This window comes from Columba livia, chromosome 2 (assembly GCF_036013475.1).
Source record: "Columba livia isolate bColLiv1 breed racing homer chromosome 2, bColLiv1.pat.W.v2, whole genome shotgun sequence".
Lineage (NCBI taxonomy): Eukaryota > Metazoa > Chordata > Aves > Columbiformes > Columbidae > Columba > Columba livia.
In genome coordinates, this window is record NC_088603.1 from 10,363,795 (window position 1) to 10,383,319 (window position 19,525).

The 19,525-nt window shown below is 42.4% G+C and overlaps 2 long non-coding RNA genes across 2 annotated transcripts in view; one reads left to right on the plus strand and one right to left on the minus strand.

The window, feature by feature from the left end:
• On the minus strand, positions 1–12,554 carry LOC110363479 (uncharacterized). Its single transcript, XR_010469930.1, has 2 exons — positions 12,022–12,554; positions 1–5,550 (listed from the first exon to the last, which is right to left on the minus strand). It is a non-coding gene; the product is annotated as an uncharacterized LOC110363479 (long non-coding RNA).
• Positions 8,104–19,525, plus strand: part of LOC135578400 (uncharacterized) — a 21,765-nt gene continuing 10,343 nt past the window's right edge. Inside the window, exons 1-3 of the long non-coding RNA XR_010469931.1 lie at positions 8,104–8,194; positions 12,567–12,981; positions 14,629–14,747. This is a non-coding gene — a long non-coding RNA (uncharacterized LOC135578400). The remainder of the gene's footprint in view (positions 8,195–12,566; positions 12,982–14,628; positions 14,748–19,525) is intronic.

The window sequence follows — 19,525 nt, forward strand, 5'->3', positions numbered from 1 at the left end:
GCTGTGATGAATAAATGTATTGTGAAAGCTGGGAAAAGATTGCTGACCATCCTACAACACTTCTGTGGAAGAGCTGAGGACAGAAGCAAAGCTAGTTTGAATACAGACCTGACGTGGTTTATGAAACATATTGCAAAATGATTCTTTACAGAGCAGATACCTGGTCTCAGAGACCCAAAATGTATCCCGTGAGAAAATTAAGTTATTACAGTAGAGAATAGTTGGGTAACAGCGTAATGAAAATGATACACTGAAAACAAACCAATTTTATCTTAAGATAGTGGGACATAATCGCAAACAAACAAAATACTGCTAGATACAGGTTCCTGTTCCTCACTTAGAAGCTGCCACTACAAAAATGGTTTGAATTCAGTTGTTTTTCCTCACCTTTCCGAGATGTGCACCACCTGCTCTTTGAACTAGGGTTTGGCGAGACTTTGATCCCAAATAAATGATCTCAGAGAACGCAGGTGTCAAAATGATAAAAACGTATTTTTCAGGTTTTTACCCAGCCTCTGCTCTGTGCTGCTGCTCTCCTCTGTGGGCAGCTTGCAGACCTGTAAATTCTACTGCTAAATGCAATACAAAACTCAATTTTTCTCTTCCAGCTTGGCTGCCTTTACAGAGACTTGCTTTTTTTCCCAAAATTCAGAATAATCTCATGATACTCGGTATGTATTTGTTGAAATAACACACTGAAAAGATGATGCTTTTGAAAAGAAGAGAGTCAGATACCTGGAAAATGTATAATGATCATTAGGGAAGCACCAAACTGCCTGTTTTCCCAAACACGTCTGAAATGTGTGTGACTTGTGCCCCCTTGTTCTTCAGGAATGTTCCAAGACATGTGCCACCAAACTGGTGCCTGTCAAGTGGTGGGATTAGCTTGTTACTATATTGAATGTCAATGTTTTATTCTGCCAATACAGAAATGTATTGATTCCATTTTTTTTCCTTCGTTTTGTGTGCCAGTTGCACCGGACTGTTTATGCCTGGGATGCTCAGGCTAGTCCTTCCTGCACTTCAGATCTCAGTTCTCTTCCTTTGTGTGCAGTCCTGCTCCTTTATGTCCAAATTTAACTTAAATGTTAGTGCTCTCTCCTGTAACCTTGCCTGGGGAGCACCTTTCTCCACTATAAGTCATGTATTTTTTGGGGGGTGGTACATTTGCCCACGATTAGGTATATTCTCTTCCCAATGACCAGAATCTGGTCTTTTTATCACTATTTGCAAAACTTTGCTCATCGCTACCTGTAGCACTGAAAACCAGGCAAGGCAAGACAATTTTCCTCTCCGCTGATAAGAATTAATACAGGGCACTTAAAGCCATAGACAGACGCTCAATTTTAATAAATGTTCATATTTGAAACTGTGATAAATTCAGCTGCCCTGTGTCAGCACACTTGGACTTCTCACAAGTTTTTTCTAGCCCAAAAGGATTAGGTGGGGTGTTGGGAAGTGTTAGGTTCATTAAGTACCTTGTTGGTGCCATCTTGGCCACCAGCTGTTAACTGCTGATGGCAGGAGCTGTGCTTCCAAAGTGGCTGAGCTGACATGAGATGACATTTCCAAGTGGGTAGGTTACCTCGCTGCTGTCATCACAACCAGCAGACACTACTCATGTCATTTGTCACATCTTGAACTACAGCATCAAGTATCCCAGACTTTCCTTCTGGCTCTTCCAGGAGACCCCATGTCGTCACTGCAAAGCCAGCCCCAAAAGCAAGAGGTGAGTGTGAGAGGAAGCTCAAAACACATGCTCTCTTAGCGAGTCTGGATGCTTTGATTTCAGGGAGAAGTCTCCATATCCGCCTGGAAGTGATCACAGATTTTCTAGGATGTCTCCAAGGAGGGAACAGGACCTCACTGCACTGGCTGGATGTTTAATTGCATCTCTTCAATGCCTGTTTCCATTGGCATGCACATACACCTTTCTACTTAAACAGGATGCATAATTTTTTCCATCCCTTGTTTGGGAAGAGCTCATCCTTCAGTCAATGCAAAATGTGTTGCTTGTTCTTTAGGCTGCTGGTGGTTACAAGTTAATGAAGTCTTATGATAAGAGGTTTTTTTACATTATCTCAATGTTAGAGAGTTACAGTTGGTAAAATTTCTTTAACCTGAAAAGCAAAAGTTACTTCCAGGTTTCTAAGGTGAAAGATAACAGGGCAAAATGGTAGATCACTCCAAAGCCAGTAGGAAAATATGCCTCTTAAATGTATCAGGTTGAAACTTATGAAATAAATGTTTCTTCCTGATTTTTGGAGTCCCAATGTGTGACATCTTTGGAGGCTGTAATATGTTAAGTTGAGCAGTGCTGATTACATATTGCTATGTGAAACCAAGAGACAGGTTGGAGCTTCTTTAACAGACTGCACGCTTGGAGCTGGGCAAGGAAAGGAGCAAAAGGAGCCATTGAGGAGCACTGAGCTGCCGCTTCCCACGGCACCGGGAAGGGACAATCGCCAAAGGTACACGATGATATCTTGGCAGCAGATGCAAGCCACAACCTGCCACACTGGTGGTGGTGTGACAACATGAGTTTTACTGCTTCAGGATTCCAAGCAAGGAGGTAACCAGAGCTAGAGCCTTCCCTGTGCTGTGAGTCACGCTTTATACCCATAAAAATGATTTGTCAGCTACCTGGCCCACTGTCCTGCCTTTGATGGAGACTAACGATTGATGTCGAGGGGAGAGCACAGGAACAGGCTCAGCATGTAATTACACCTCACCAGAGTGTTTTCCCAACCACGGCACTTTGTGGGTCAGAGGCTCCTGAATCCAGAATTGGTCTTTCTGTTGCCCAGTATTTTTTTATACTGACTTTTTTGATTGCCTGTTGACCTTGAAAATTGCTCAATGCCCAGTGTCCTATGGCAAGGGATTCCTCACCTGACTGTCAGGTAAAGAGATATCCCCTGTGTTTTAAACCCCTCTCTTGCGAGCTTCTTTTATTTTCCTTCCCTCCTCCCTCCTGACATTGGACCAGACAGTGAACAGCACATCCTTATTCACCTTTTCTGTGCCAATTGTGGTTTTACACATTTTGTTCACATCAACATTTGGTTAACTCTTTTATGGCTCAAGAGGTACAGCATATTGAACCATTCCTCACAGAAAAGCCATTTCCTACCATTGATCACCCTCTCAGTTAGGTTAGGAAAGCACATTGTCACTCACAGCACCTGTCACTCAGCTCCTTAAATTGTAATGACCACTCAGATGAGCATGATGAGCATTTGAGCAACTTGCTAATAACCTGTTATCAGTCTGACATAATGAGAAAAAGGCCATGCAGAGCCCAGGACACAGAAAAAGCAGACCCATATTTGAGACCCAGCTCCGATGCCCTCGGTCCCACCAGGCTCTCACGGGCTCTGGTATGAGAATGCATGAGCTCATGGCAGTGATGGTATCTCCAGAGCGTGGTCCCACACACCTTCACCCTCCTTCCCGCCTCCTCAGACAAAATCGCGTCATGGGACATTCCTTGGTGGGTGATGGGACGTGCACCTCCTGACTCAGGCACAGCTCCTGCCGCCGCTTGTTGTTCCTCAGGCTGTCTCTAACTCTGCTTGGCTGGCAGGACACGGACTGTGGAGTAAGCGTTTTATTTTAGGAAGCACCTGGTGTTACCACTGTCAGTTTTCCTGTTCCCACGGAGAACCGCTGTCGGCTGTATGATCCCTGCTAACCAGAGAGACGGGTCCGGTGACCTCAGGAAGAGACTTTGCTCCTGGTGTGACACATCCCTCCAGGCAGTGCTTGGAGATGTGGGCAGTGCGACTCCACACATCCCGGATTTCTGCAGCGCTGCCCAGGGCAGCACGACAACGTCTGCATTTCCAACCCCTTTTTTTCCAACGTGCGGCTGGTATTTCTGTGTGTAGCAATCTGTGATTTCCCTATTCCTCTCAGCATCTTTTGTGCAGGGACAGCTGTGTGCAAGTGTTTGCTTACTGGGTTTTAGGGTCGCTGATGTCATTTGGGAAATCTTAAGTGACTGGGTCATTAGTTATGAGGAAACACCAGTGATGGTAGGGAGGATCCAGGGAGATGGGAGGGTGCATCACATCAGACACTGACTCTTAAATGCAAAGTCAAAACTGGCCCATTGATCCAACCCCCCAAAACGCTGTGTCAGGATTTGCCAAAGCTCCATGTGTCTGGCTCTGCAGTTCTGGTTCAGATCCAGCTCCACTTTTAAATATGATTTTCTCCAATGGGTTTTTGATCTGAGTGCCTACACAGGTAACCTCTGCTCACTGTACCTCTCCTCCAGCAGACAGCCCTGCTGCGGTTTGCAGGAAGATTGTTTTGGGTGCACCTGAGCCCATGGCCCCATTTTTCTCAGCAGGATTCAGGTTTGGTGGTGGCAGTTTTTTAATCAACAAAATGACGTCCCTTGGAACCACAGATTTTTTCTATCATGAATACTTCGGAAAATATTGTTCAGCTCATGTGTAATGCAAGTCTCAGGTTGCATTAGGAGATGGGATGTGATAGAACATGATGGTAATGACTCACCTCACATCATGTTTTATTGTGATGTGTCAGCTGAGAAAGCTAGAGAGCTCTAGGTGTTTTTACCAGCCCAATTATGAAACAATCGCTGGTTCATGCAGAGATTACGAAGTTTTTCCTGGGATAGTTAGCAGATAGGTTTAGGTCTGCGGTTTAGCAATGTTTTGTTTAAGCTGCTAACAATGAGCTGCCTCAGAATCTAATTTCTGTCCAGAAAAGTCACCAGTCTCTTGTTAGCAAGGGTTGACCTTGCTCAAAAACTCAAGTCATTAGGACAAGACTGTCTCTCTTGGCAGAGGGGAAGTTTGTGAGATTGTCTTTATTTTGGGGCTACTTTCTGCTGGTATTGAGTAGAAGAAGGTGACGATGGCATTGCTGGTTGCTGCTGTAGAACTGAGAATATGAGGGTGTAATTTAGAAAGTCAGGAGATTAAAGACTGTCCCTGTACTTCTGAATTTGATCCAGAGAGTGACGGGTGCCCAGACACAGGCAGAAAAACTCAAAGGGTTTACAAGGTAGACTTTTCATTTCCATTACTGATGGCTGTGTTGCTGATGGTCATTAAGAAGAAGCACACAGGACCCTTCAGGACATCACACCAGCCCCGGGTATGAAATTGTGTCTGCGGATGCAGGTGATGGAATTGGAGGAGGTCCACAGGTCTCAGTCCCTCTCCACCACTGGTCTGGTGAGACCTTCAGCCAACTGCTTTGCCAAGGCTGCACAAGCAAACAGCCACTCAGCGGGGCAGTCTGGAAGGGTACGGTGTACACAATCTGCTTATGGTGGATGAGTTGTTTTTTTTTAATGTAAAAGTTTAGGTAAATTTTGAGAATAAGGATCCATATGTTCAGCTTTTCTTCTTGTGCTAGTTATTTGGTCTATGAGTGGACCCAGCAGGAGGGCTGTGGTTTCCAGCCCCTCACACAGGTGACAGGTTCGGGCAGGTACGTGTGTCTCCTTTTCCACGGCTCTGTGGCTCCTCCTGACTGCGACTCCTGGGCAGTTCCTGTAGTCCCGTCCCTCTGCAGCAGAAAGAAAAATCAATTCAGTTAAATGCTCTGGGGCTTTTGCTGTGTCAATAAACAGAGGCCAGGGTAGGACCTTTCTCATCATTTTTATACGATGGTTTGAACTCCCCTTCTCTAAAGTGTCCGTCTCACACCATTAACCCCTTGTAGCCCTGCTTTGAGGAGAAGGTTTCCTAGCAGGGCTGTAAATGCTTCAGAGGAGGCATCTGGGGAGGGAAGCTGAATAATGGAAATGTTAACAGGCCTTTCATTACACACACAATACATCATGACTTAATTTCTTTGCTTTTGTCTCTTGTTTTTATAGGTTTGTTTGTTTTTTTCCTCCCCCCCACCCAGATCAATAACATTCATCCTACTCAGTGAACAGGCTTGATACTGTTTTTATGGTGTGAAAATTACTGTTGCTTTGACTGGCTGCTATTACCAGGTGACAATGCTTGGCAGAAAACAATGAATCTTCCTATTATTTGGAAAATAAATGTGATTTATGGGACCAGCAATCGATAATGGTCTGTGTCTTGCCATCAGAGTGCTTGCTTTCTTGAAATAAGGCTTTTACCTTTGGAGTGTGAAGGCTGTTTGTCTAGTGCTGCAGAGCAATTTATAAGATAATTCTTTTAATCTCAGCTTTTATTAAGAATTTTTTTAGAGGTGATGATGAAGAAAACATCTGTTGTCTTTGTAAGGGTTTGGTGCCTATGTGGAAAGCTGTCGAGTAGGTGTGAAGTTAAGCACACTGGCAGGGAAGGACACGTTGTGGACTATAGAGATGCTGGAGGTAGGAGGAGGAAGGGAAAAGCCAACCATAAAGCACCTGCTATCACTTCCCTTCACTCACTGGGGAGATGATGGTCAGCACTGAGAATTTACTATTAAAATCTCACAATACTGATAGCAAAAAGTGGACCAATTTGACTGCAGGGAAGCAGAACCGCTTCACCTGATAGCTGTGCAAGATATCGCTAGCAATGTCTGGGGAGGCCTATGAGGCTGTTTCAGGGTTTTTTTCCTGTTCTTTTTTGCTTTTTTTGTAGCAATCTCTCTGCTGCATACCAGTCAGCTTTATCTACTGTGGGCAAATCTGCTCCCAGACAGAGCAGGTGTGGGTCCTCTTCCTCCAGTGTCCATGCTGAGAATGTCTTTTGCTTTGTGAAGAACTAGGAAATAAAGAGCTTACCTATTTGGGGACACTTCTTGTGCCTCTCTGAAGGCAGAAGAACTAAGGGAGCTCCTTATCACATTTTTTTTTTTTTTTTTTAAATTTAGAATAGAAATAGTCTCCAGGTCTCCTCAACTCTGTTTTATTTCAGGCTTAACAGTGTTTTAAGCTACAGTTCTAGTGTATTTACATGGAGAGAGGAGGCTGTCTGTCTGATCGCATATATCAGCACCTCTGCAAGCAATTACAGTTGAAACCAGACCCTGAGCTCTTCCCCATAATTGCATCTCCCACACCAGGGAAGAGCAGACACAGCCCCCAGGGCGGCAGAGCTGAGGGTCACCTCAGCTGGCACAGGGACCCCACACCTCCATGGAAGGTGCTCTGGGAGACCTGCGGTGCCCCGAACCCCCAGATGTTGGAGAGCCACCCAAGTGATTCCAGTCCAGGGTGGAAATTTTCACCTCCTCGGAATCAAATTTAACCTGAGCAAAGGACTCTGTCCAAAAACATGCAGCTTAAGGGGCCACCCTTTTTGTAAAACTACTGGAGAAAGAAGTCCGGTGTCCAAAAAGGCACATCTGCAGGTTTGCATAGGAAAGGATGGACATGGAACATACACCTATTACTGTTGGACAAAGGGCCAAAGATGTGGGGACTAAATTATTTCTCTATGTATTAATACAACTGAGCTTCTCAGAAGAGTTAACTGAGAGATTTTTGTCAAGGTATTTTGACAGATGAACGTTCCATTAGGAAGCAAGTACATCAAACAGAAAGAGGTCAATCATTAATTTTAATGAGTCAGTTTTCTATCAAGTAAAGTTTTCTTTTGGAAATGTTTTACTACCCCTTCCTGCTACCCTTCTTGCTCTGCTTTGGAGCTGATTTCTGGTCAAGCTGAACACCTGAAAGGTGTTTTTTTTCTCTTAGAAATAAATATACACACAGACTTATACACATTTATACGTATTTTAAGTATTCTTCTGGATATTTTCAACTACTTTTCTTAGGCCAAGAGGATGGATACTGTACTAGCAGCTAGGAAGCTGAAGCAAACAGGAATTGCCTTTATTGGTCTTAAACCAGGGGAATCAGCAGTGTTCTGCATATCTTCATGCAGAGCCTTTGTTTTTCAGGCCTCTGAGTTTCTGTTCAGATAGTGTCAAACACTGAGGTGATCTCAGTCTGACTTGGGTCTCCTCAGTGGAACTTCTTTGTTTTATGGTCAAGAGGAGAATACAATGAAAATCTGATCTGCTACATTACATGGGTCCATATAATTTCACTTAATGATGCTTGCATTGAAGTTATGATGTCATGGCAAACCATGTGTGTATCTCACAGGGAAACACCCAGCCACAACTGGAATAATTTTCTCTTTTAGGCATCATCCCTTAACTTCAGTTTCACCAGTTTCTCAAACAGCAGCTTCTTCCAAGCAACTGCCTGTCTGTCTGCAGCGTCTTTGCACAGGTAGGACTGTCTGTGGTTGGACTAAACACAGAGTTTGTGCCGAGTTGGCTACAAGGAATGGGTTTCAGTAGGTAAAATAGCATCAATACAGCTGCCAGAGTAGCTACAATTATACAGATTTTGATAAATGTAATTACACTGTTGTTAAAGGGACTTTGGTGCAGTTTATTTCTTCGACTTGCAGAGTTGGATAGAGAGCTGTCAAGGGGAGTCCACAGTTTTGTTTCCTTATCTGCAATGAGAGCCCCAGGACACAGCCATATTCTTGTACTTTGAAGATTAATTTAAAATAAATACCATACTTTTTATATCAGGCTCTTTCCTTCCATCTGGGATTTTTGTCACGTGGATGTACTTATTGCAGGTGCAGCTTTTCCTGATGTCCCACTTTGGAGAGGATGTTTTTGTGTGTGCTCACCCAGCTATTGGGGCAGGATTCAGCACCGTGTGTTTTAGCACTGTATTTCTAGTGATAAATACCTTTACTGGGATAATGACACATGAACTTGAAACAGTGTTATATATTAATTATACCAACACATATTCTGAGGTAAAATTCTGGACGCATTTAAGGCTTCACATATGTAACATAAATAAGCTATTGCTATGCGCATCATTACACTGAATCTCATTCTTAAAGGGTATTTTATTTCGGTGAGGAAACAGACTAGCCATGTAACAGACATACCATGTTGCTACCTCAGAATCTGGTCATAATTTGATGACATTATCAGGTTGTGTCCTCTAGAAAAGACCCTGAAAATGTCTTCCTATTTAAAGTAAAGCTTTTTGAGTGCACAATGCTTTTTCAGAATGGAACTAACCATTCCTTAATTTAGCCCTGGCAGTTGCTGTGCTATTTGCACTAATATATACTGATATTCAGTGAATTAAATCATGATACATCCTTCCAAGTGCAGTGATGAAGAAATCCCATCTACTCACATTAACTTAAAGCAGCCTCTGCCAAATAATTTGTGTTGCTCCAAATGTTGGAGCACTTTATTGTGATGAGTTAACTCAGATACTTACACAGTAAACCCCTAAATCCTGCTATCATTTATGAGCCTACAAGGAGCTTTGCTCCACAGAGCTTAATGTACTCTCGTTGGGTTCCTGAGTTCATAAATAAAGCAGTGCTCTGCTTTCCCCCTAGGAAGAGGTTGTTGTGTTCCTGACTCTCCCATCAAATTGAAACCATTACTAAACCAGCTTTTTGGCATTAGCCAAGAGCATTCTACTTTGAAAGCTACCTCATCCTCATTTTTGATACAGCTGAATTTCCTAGCACATTAGCCTAATTCATCAGCTTTGTAAAAAAAAATATCTGTTTAGAGTCCTTCTGGTCTTCTGCATTTCCTGAACATTTGGGGCTGCAAAGCATATTAATCTGGAAGCACGTTTTTTACTGGAGGAATCATCCCTTAATTTGGAAGTTTGCTGGAGTGAGGGTGGACTAGAGACAGAAAGTGGTTTGATGTATGATGCATGGCCACATTACAAACAAACTTGGTACTTGAGAAGGTGGTTTTAATGGTTAAGAGAGCAGCCAGGGGCTTAGAGGATCTGCATGCAGTTCTTCACTCTGCTCCTGCCTTCTTGAGTCAATTTTAAAATGGTTACCAGTCAGCCTATCTCTTTGTTCCCCGTGTATAAAATGAGGTAATTTGATCCTTTTCTCTTGCACTTCATTCAATCCATTTAGCTCATTAATTCTCCAGACCAGGAGCTCAATCATGCTGTTTCACAAAGCGAGCACACAGAGAAATAATGTGAAGCAGTACAGATTAAACAGTTTTGTAGCTTACAAAAATGAAATTCAGCCCTACAGAGTACTCATCCTTATTACCAAGACCAAGAGAACACATTTCTCCCTTTCTCTGAAGTCTAGGCACACCAGAGATGGGTGAGGTTGAAGTGCCCTGCTCCACACTTTTGCTGGTGCCTCTCGTTGCATCCCCTTTCATTCTGCCTAATTGTATTTGCAGTGCAAGTATTTGTACAACCACAGCCATATCCAAGGGCTTTCCCAGAGATAAGGGGTTTTATTTCATTTCCACCCACAGTGATCTGCAAAATAATGTAATTACTTTGTCCCATGTTTGTCAAGAGAAAACAAAACTGAACAGCTTAAATGGTATTTGGAGGAACACCATATTCCTGCCCTCTGGCATGGTTCAGCCTATAGGTCTTTATCCAGCTGTTCCTGTGCTCTGATGTCCATGACTCTGGGATGTGACACAGAGTAGGGCTAGAGGAGGACACCTTCTTGATTTAGAAGAAAATTTCAGCATATCCATCACATGAAAAGTTATTTAACTCCTTGAGTTATTTACTTTCTGCATTTGTAACCTGCACTTCTCATTTACTCACATTTTCAAGGTGCGGGTTAGTGCACGAACAACTTAACTGGTTTCCTTTTGGCTTTCCTGCAGCTCTGCCCTCAGCGTGCTGGATGCGAGTCCACTGGAGTGGAACAGACCCTGTAACTGTCCTCTGTGAAGGGTTTAAATGTATTTTCCCACTTGTTAGACAAACCTAATGTAACCCTAACTATCCAAGCCAACTAGTGCAGTAAAAAGATGCCGTAAGACCTCAAGAATCCAGAACAAAGGGAGGAATGTTTAAAAAGGCCCCCAAAACAGCTACTGTTAATGGAATTAGATAGCTTAGCTAAATAAATAAGAAGCTATTGCTTGTGGTTAAAAAAAAAATAAAAATCAGTGATTTCCCCTGAGGTAAAATCAGTAGAGCAAAAGATAAAAAAAAAAAAGGTTATAAAAAAAAATCCCTCACCATAAACCCAAAGGGACTTGTCAGTGCTACGGCAGAAATTGGAGAGACCACTCAAGCAAGAAGAGGATTAGGCTATCTCCTATCAAAGCACGCATGGACTGGCAACTTAAACACAAAGTGGTAGTTGGTGGGTTTTTTTTCCTTTTCCATTTGCAGCCGTGGCAAAGATTGGAAAAAAAAAAAAAGAAGTATACACAATACAATCCCTAAGGTAATGTCTTTTCAGTGGGACCCACTGCCTAAGTCCTCTTATGTCCACCAGCTTTAACAATTATAAACTGCTCCACTTTGCTTTTGCCTTTGACCCTGAACACAGTGTGAAACATTTATAGCTTTGGTTAAATCTGTGAAGACCCACGTCCCACGGTGGTGAACATGAGAGCAAGCTGGCCTGGCTGTGAGCAGGGAAGGACAAAGCTGGTGACAAAGGGTCCTGGCTGCTGCCTGATGCGGGAGAGCTGGAAGCAGCTATGCTACCATGAATCCTGCCTCCTAATCCCCTCTGACCTGGGCTCCTGATCCCAAACACATCAGCGCTCAGCTATTTTGAATCTGCTCAGGCTTCCAAAAATACCAGGCATGCCCCGAGCATACTCACATTAGCACAGGCTCCACTGTGAGAACGTGGTACAAGCTTGTTTGCTCCATGCAAGGAGCTCGCCCTCCACACCACTTCCCTGCTGCCTTATGACAATGTGACTGTATTTACATGTAGCAGAAATTGGGCAAATTATTGCTAGAGTGTGAAAAAATGTTCCCTTTCCCCTTCCCTTTCCTCTTCCCTTTCCCCTTCCCTTTCCCCTTCCCCTTCCCCTTCCCTTTCCCTTTCCCTTTCCCTTTCCCTTTCCCTTTCCCTTTCCCTTTCCCTTTCCCTTTCCCTTTCCCTTTCCCTTTCCCTTTCCCTTTCCCTTTCCCTTTCCCTTCTTCTTCTCTCCTGTGCCTTTGCTCAAGTGTGTAGTTAATTCCAAGCATTGAGGGGAGGGGACGGGTTACATTGCTGCTGTACAGTCCTCACCTCTGGCACGACTCACCTTGCTGCTCTTGTCCTCTTCTTCTTTACGACATCTTTCCGGGTACCATCTCCTAAAGGCTCAGCCCAGCTCCAGCCCTCTCCTTTCCTGCAGTTTCTCATGTTGGGCTGGTGGTGGCTTTTAGGGGGCACAAGCAAGCCAACATCCATTTGATGCATCCCTCACCTTTCTTATATGGCTCCTGCCATCATTTTATGGTAAATTATTCCAGGGCAGCATAACTGGGCATCTTCACTTGCCCATCTTCTGGTCCACTGTGTGTTTGGTGACTGGCCCTTCACTGTCACGCTGTGATTCAACCCTGCTCCCACCATCTGCTGTGTGTCTTTAACCAGTTTTCCCCTAAAGAGAGAACAGGTATGGTTTTAATTTGGAATCTACTTCTGGGTTTTCAACTTACTCTTCTAAAAGTTATTAAATCCAGGACAGACACAATTTTCTCTGTTTTTCAGCCTCAGATTCCGGTGCTGTTGAAGTAACGTGCCTCTGACTGTCTAGCTTTTAGTTATAACTGTATAACTGGCTCCCTTTTTCTATTTTTTTAGCTTGTCCCTCTATGACCAGTTGGAGAAAAACTGTTATCTCCTTCCTACAGCCAGGGCATGAAGAGATAAAAAAGCAATTCCAGTGCCAAAGCTCAAAGTCTACCTGCCCAGCCTTCAGCCACCACCCTTTCTTAGCAAAAGCTGATGGTGTCCTAAGCCTGAAACCTCCTCATGTTTTTCTTGAAGATTTCCCCAAACATCCCTACATGTTCTGTATTCAGAGACACACAACCACCAACTCGTGTTCCTGCTGATAGTCACCAATGAAGGTGCTCAGTGCCCATTTTCACCTTCAGAGACCACCCTGAAAAGGACCATGTGCCTAAAGATGGTCTCAGCTTCTGCTGGAATGGAGCAGCTGCAGGTTCACAAGCTCCAGTCCCTGAAGGCTTCACAGCAACAGTGCTCTTTTCAGGTAATCGAGTGCCCAAGTTCTGCTTCTAAATCTAACTCTAAGTAACTCACCCAAGTTAAAATGGAGAATTTATTTGTAGCTACCAATCCAGTTTGAATTTACATCACTCCTTTTTAACCTCAAAACTTCTAAGTACAATTGTCTCAGTATAGGAATATTATCAAATAGTATTCAAGGATGCTGTCGATATGGCTGGATCAAGGCTAGCTGTAGTACAGAAATCATTGCTCAATATGTGGTTAAAATGGATTCCATATCTTTGAAAGTTTCATGTTTAGCTCCAGGCATTTTCTTAAGACTGGTGCTAAAGATAAGCTTTTAAAATAAACATACATGTATTGTTCTCTATTGTGAGTAAAGTGACCATAATCTCAACTTTGCCTAGTTTTCCTGTTTTAAAAATTCTTCAGGATTTTGCAGACCAGTACTGCCCGCCTTGAATTATTTCAGGTGAATAATTCTGATGCCGAGGAAATATTTTATTGGCACCTCTCTCACCTCCCTGTAAAATCCATTCATATTTTAAAAACAGAAGAAAGCCAGAAATTTGCCACTTCCCAACTGTCATTTTCTGCTTATAGCCTACTTTTGGAGCATTGCCAGAAGCTGTCATCAGTCTGCTCGTGATGTATATATGGCTCTTTCAGTATAATGTATGGCTGCGGACAAGACATAGGCACATGAAAATAACAGCTGCTGATTTCGCTATCAATACGCTCTTTGACCTTGACCCCTGGCTGGGAACCACTATATTATTAATTCAAATCTCATGTTGTCTCTTCTCTTTACTTGTAATATGTATTTGTGTAGGCTTTATTACTAAGCACGGGTTCCACCTTTCACAGATTGGGAGTAAAATCCCACTGCTAGCATGACAACCCCAAATCCCAATCTGTCTGCCAGGTTTCTCATGGGAGCTACTTACTCTTTGTATGATCTCAACACCTTCCTCCTGACCCAGCACAGGAGCAGAACGAATATTCGAAAGCATTAAATTTACCTTTAGTGTAGGATAATTTTATTTAAAACCACTAGCCTAAATCCCAGTTTAATTTAATTGCCAAAACACTAGCCCTTGTTGTAGCACAGACACATTTTTTTTTTGGTGTGAAAGCATAGCTTCTTGCTTAGAAAGATTTATCTGATATTAATGACAGAGCTGCATTTAGATTGCATGAATCAGTACGTGCCATAAACTGCTTGAAGACTCGTTAAACCTGATGAATTAAATAACCCTCCTGGGCTGGAGAGAGATGTTGCTATTATAGTTTATGAGATGTCATATATCACATCTGTTTGTTATTGTTCTATCCTTGTTATTTTATGTGTAAAAGGGGTAATGCCAGCAGGAGTACATCCTGCTTATTTTGGAAGAAACAGATGCTCTGCAAACAGGAGACGGTGCAAAAAGCCTGGAAATAGGGAAATCTGCTGGAAATCTCTCTGACAGCCTGAGGAAGCACTAGAGGACTTGTCTATATGGAGAGGGAGCCTTAAGAATATTATTATTGAGGGGTTATTATACTTTTTTTTTTTTTTTAAGTAAAACAACTTGTATGTATTCCGATTTCAATTCCTTTCCTTTTGAGTGCTCTCCCTTTGGAAGTGTTGTCGCAGGGGTGCTTATCCTCTGCTTCGCTGTCTTAGGTTGGAGTCCGGTGCCCGATGATGCTGATACATGTCTCCTTCTGCTCCCCAGGAGCGCTGGACTGCAGCCCAGAGCTGCATTTCAGTGGCTCTCTAAATCACTTAAGGCTTTGGCAAAGGTAAATCCTCTTAAAACTTCAGGCCAAACATAGTTTGTTTTGTGTTATGTATATAAGCTTTTTTTTTTTTTTTTTTTTTTTTTATTTTTATTAGCTGGTAGCACAATTCCTCCCGTTCTCAGGTTTACACTTTCGATCGGTCATGTATGTGTTGGCTGGCTCAGCGCAGCTCCCATCAACCCCGAGCCAATTCCCGATGAAGTCAATGGGTTCTGAGCCAGGCCAGTTGCCCTTGGCTGTGAACTGTAAAATAAATATTTCTCTTAAACACGGAGCATCTTGACTATCCCAAGAATGTCTCAAAAGCCAATCTAGGCTATGTCAGCTCTTCTTCATATGCAAAGGGGAAAAATCCTTTCAGACCCGAGGCATGGGAAGTATGTAAGGCTGAGATGTGTCATTGTCTAAACTTTGGGCAGGGTGGGATGTTAGGGAAGGTTTCCAGGGAACCAGAAAAACTTTCACAAACTTATTGGCTGACTTCCATCGCAAATGTCATTCCAGATATGGCAGAGAATTAAGCAGCTCTATAGCAAAGTAAAAACACATCCAAAAATAAGGATCATAACGCTTATATTTTATTGTTAAATGCTAAAAATTCAAGTGCTGTAAAAGTCAGCGAGACTGGGGAAGAGACTTATAATCCCCTGCAGCATTTAAGTGAGTAAATTTTTTTGTGATTCTACTTAAAAACAAGTGTTTAGATGCATTTAAGTGTGTGAATTGTTTCCCAGCTTTAGGAGGGACTAATCTTTAAGTTACATACAACATGCTTTGCTAAACTGTGAATAAAATGCCTCCCACCTGGCCAGTGATGGGTCATGCTGTGATGAGAACAGAGTATCTCTGACTTAAAGTATCTGTTTTAAGTCTAATACATAGATAAACAAAGAAAAAAGCTAGTTTTCAAAGAAATACACCTAGGACTTCAAAAATCCTCACTTAAGCTACATAAAATTATTAAAGTAAACAAATATTTAATATCTCCGATAGTTAAAGCTCTGCCGAACTAGAACCAAATACTTAAATTTGTCGTGTTCTGCGCACGACATTGTCCTCTAGTGATTCTCCTCCTAGATGTCCGTTTACTCTTTTCTCAGCTCTTTCCATCCCTCATTGGCCTTGTTCCCCAGGCCCCGTACTGTCTCAATGCTGACAGTTCTCTGGGTTACTGGATTCTCTGGGTGACAAGCACCCATGGGGAGCTGCCTCCATGGGCCCTGCTCTCTAAGCACCTCCTGTAGTCAGTGGAGCCCTAGTTGATGCAATCCATTGACTCTCAGGAATATTTAAGCTCATCCTGAGGCCTGACCTACCTTTGACCAGCTGACTTGCTCTCTGGGCTCCAGTGGTTGGACTGACATTGACTGTAAACGGGGTCCTACACACCGTTCACCCTGGCAGACAACTCAACTTCTGTGTCCTAAGCAGGAGTTGAATCCTACCTTTGCTGTCCAGACTAAAATCCTGGTGAGTCTTCATGAAGGTCCAGCCATTGTTTTTTGTTATTTTTTTCATCTTTCCTCCTTTTTACATCCTTTCCCAATCATGGCAGGTGATAACCCTATTGTCATGTCACTCAGGCTCCCAACCTGGCTATCATATTATTATATCTGAGATTTAGGTGAGCTGTGATTACTGAAATCCCAGTGCTTCTTGATTGCTGACATTTTTAATAGCCAATCCTTCCTAGCAATGGATGCAGGTAAATATCTCCTCCAGACAACCAGTGTTTCACACCTAGATCCTTAGAAGTTCCTTTTCGTTACCTTTGAGAAACTTGGTCCTACCCTCCTCCTATTCATGGGCTATCAAAGGTCATTCTCTAGCCTGGATCACCTTTCACCTTTGTTTTTCCACACTGGCACCTTTTTCTCAAATACACTGAATATAAGTTTCTTGCTTTGGCTCTCCGGATGTAGCTTGGCCACTTCCGTACCTTCTACACCAGCTTTTGTTGCTGGGGTGCCATCATCCCCTTGTTAAATTTTCTAACAAGCACCCTTATACTTCTTCCATTAGACCCTCAGGCTTGGGAGAGACATCCTGCAAACAGCCACAAAGCAACATTATCACCTGCCTTCAAAAACTCTTATTTAAATTCTCCTTTGCTGTAAGCCTTGGGAAAAAAACCCACCTTAGACACTACACAGACTACACAAGTATATTGCACTTAATAATATATTCGTTAATTACTTCCCATATTTCCTATGTATTTTTCTAATGCCTTGATTATAAACTCTTTGGGGTAAGAAACTCATTCAGGGGTTTGTTATTAGGACTCCAAGAACTGAGTGACATAAATACATAATCAGAATAAATGTGGAGGGTGCTAACTCTTTTCCATTAAAGGACGTGCCTAAATTTCCTGTTGGTTGAATGCCGTGAATTCCATTGGGAGCTGTGAGTATTGACATCAGTTTGCTATTTTTTTCTAAGGTAATAAGGCACGTTGTTAGTTTTGGGAGCCATGAGAGCACCTCATTTCAGTCAGCAGTATAAACCAATAGTTGTGTCTTCAATGCTGCATTTTTTGGACAAGCCACTGGAGGGACACCTCCACTACAAAACTAAACCAAACGGCAACCTGCTCCAGTCCTTCCAGCCCCATCCACTCCTGCTCTGTCTTGGATGGAAGACTCCATCCTTATTTCAGGTTAAAAACCAAAGACCCAACATCACCTAAAGTTATTAGTTCTATAAACATAGGAGGAAAAGAAAGGAAAAAAATTATTTTGGGTTGCTTTGGACTAGTGTTAAGGCTTCATGGGGAGGACATCAGGCCTGCTCCTCCACAGCCCAACTTGCCCTGTGCTGAACTGAAGCACCAAAGGCTGCAGGACGGGGCCATGAACACCCATAGCACCATCTGCAGCCACCGGACACATTCAGGCAACCACATCATCTCTGACGGCCAGGCTGTTCCTCTCGCTGCCGCAAGTTTTTGGGAGTGATGTCCATAGCAAAGCTGGATTTCCCTTTTCTTTTTCACATCAAGTCCACCTGTATTATTGCAAGTCAACTCTTGCCAAACCGCATTTTTTTTTCTCAGCTAAATAAATGAATATTTATGGTCACCCACTACTTTTCCATAAAAAAGAATAGTCACCGAGAAAGTGGCAGTCTGGGAAAGATATGCCAAATGTGTCTAAAACATATATCTGTGCAAATACAATTCTATTTTTGTCTGAAACAGAAGGCAGGAAACATTTATATTCCTGAGTATCTAAATTTATCTTGAAAAGAATATTTATTAAAGTCGCCATAGAAACAGAAATTTAGAAGTATTACACTTATTCCAGTTGTTACAATTACTATTTCCTCCACAGCATGATCTGTCATATAGCAAATAATGAACACCTCAAGATCTGGTATAATCTTATTCCAGAGATTTTCGCTCTTTGATGGAAAAGCACCCAGCTTTTGTGGCATGTCAAGCTGCTCTTTCACATCTCTGCTTTAAATCACTCAACAAAAAGAGAAGAAAACTTGGAATATTTACCTGGAAGTAAAGATGCAAGGAAAAAGTCTGAACTTGCAGTGTGTAATTTTAGGGCAATATCCAGGAGTGTTTTTCAGCTTTAAAAATGCTTTTTCATTTGCTGATTAAGCAAACCCCATGGCTAACTACACGGTTAACAGAGAGTTTGCTCTGTCTGGTGCTCCAGAGGTCTCTCTAAATCACATCAACAGTTGTCACAGCTGCTGCTTATAAAGCCATTTTAAAAATGCCCCACTGCTGATTTGCAGATGACCATTTTTGCGGCGTGACATCGTTAACCAGAGCGTTGAGCTGCAGCCCACGCTCTGTCCTGGCCCAGACGGTTCGCAGGGCTGACAAACGGGATTCCACCCGCCGCGTTCCTGCCCCATCGTCGCCCTGCGGATGCGCTCGACTTGGGAACTATTTTGGTTAGCGAACCTTTTATACACAAGCATCCTACAAACGCCAGGCTCTGAAACAACTGCTTTCATGTGCTAAAACACAACTTCTACAGTGAAAAATGTTCTGTTAACAACTAAACAGTCTGCGCTCCCACGTTTACTTGGTGCAGCCTTTCACACTAGCTATTTAGTACAGTAGCTACTTCGGATTAACAATAAGAGTTTCATCATTTATGATACGGTTGATAGAACATCCTATCCTGAAAGCTTCACCTTTTCTTATTGGATGTATTTTCTAAAAGTAATCCTGTATGCACAGGTTATATTTATCACAGCTGGCTTAGACAGAGACAGAATTAATTAGGAAGTGTCTCAAATGTCAGATAGTTAAATGAAATTGTAAAAAGGTAAATTGTAATCTTCACTGAGCAGATATCTCACAAAACGAGCCTTGAAACAAGTTTGCAATATTCATTTCTTCTTTACAATCACTTATAGGGACAATGTATATGGTTTCACATAAACACTAAAACTTTCTCATTTGGTGTGAAGGTCAGCATAGAGGTCGTGATGAAGAATTTCTTTTAATCTCTGTGGAACGACTAAACACTTAACAAATATTTAATTTGCATTTTACATTACTATTGAATAGACTTTTCTTCTTCAAAAAATCCCTCCTAGATTTTATTTCGGTTCTTGTCAAAATGGATAGGAATAAACTGGAAAAAAACAAGGTAAACATAACAAACAGCTAACATTTAATAAATTCTTCCCCTTTTACTGTTTTAATAATGAAAAAGGTACTGTAGTAGTGAAAAAAGGAAAATGCAGCATATTTTTCACTCATTCCATCCCAGGTATCAACTATTCTAGCCTGAAATCAATATTTAGAC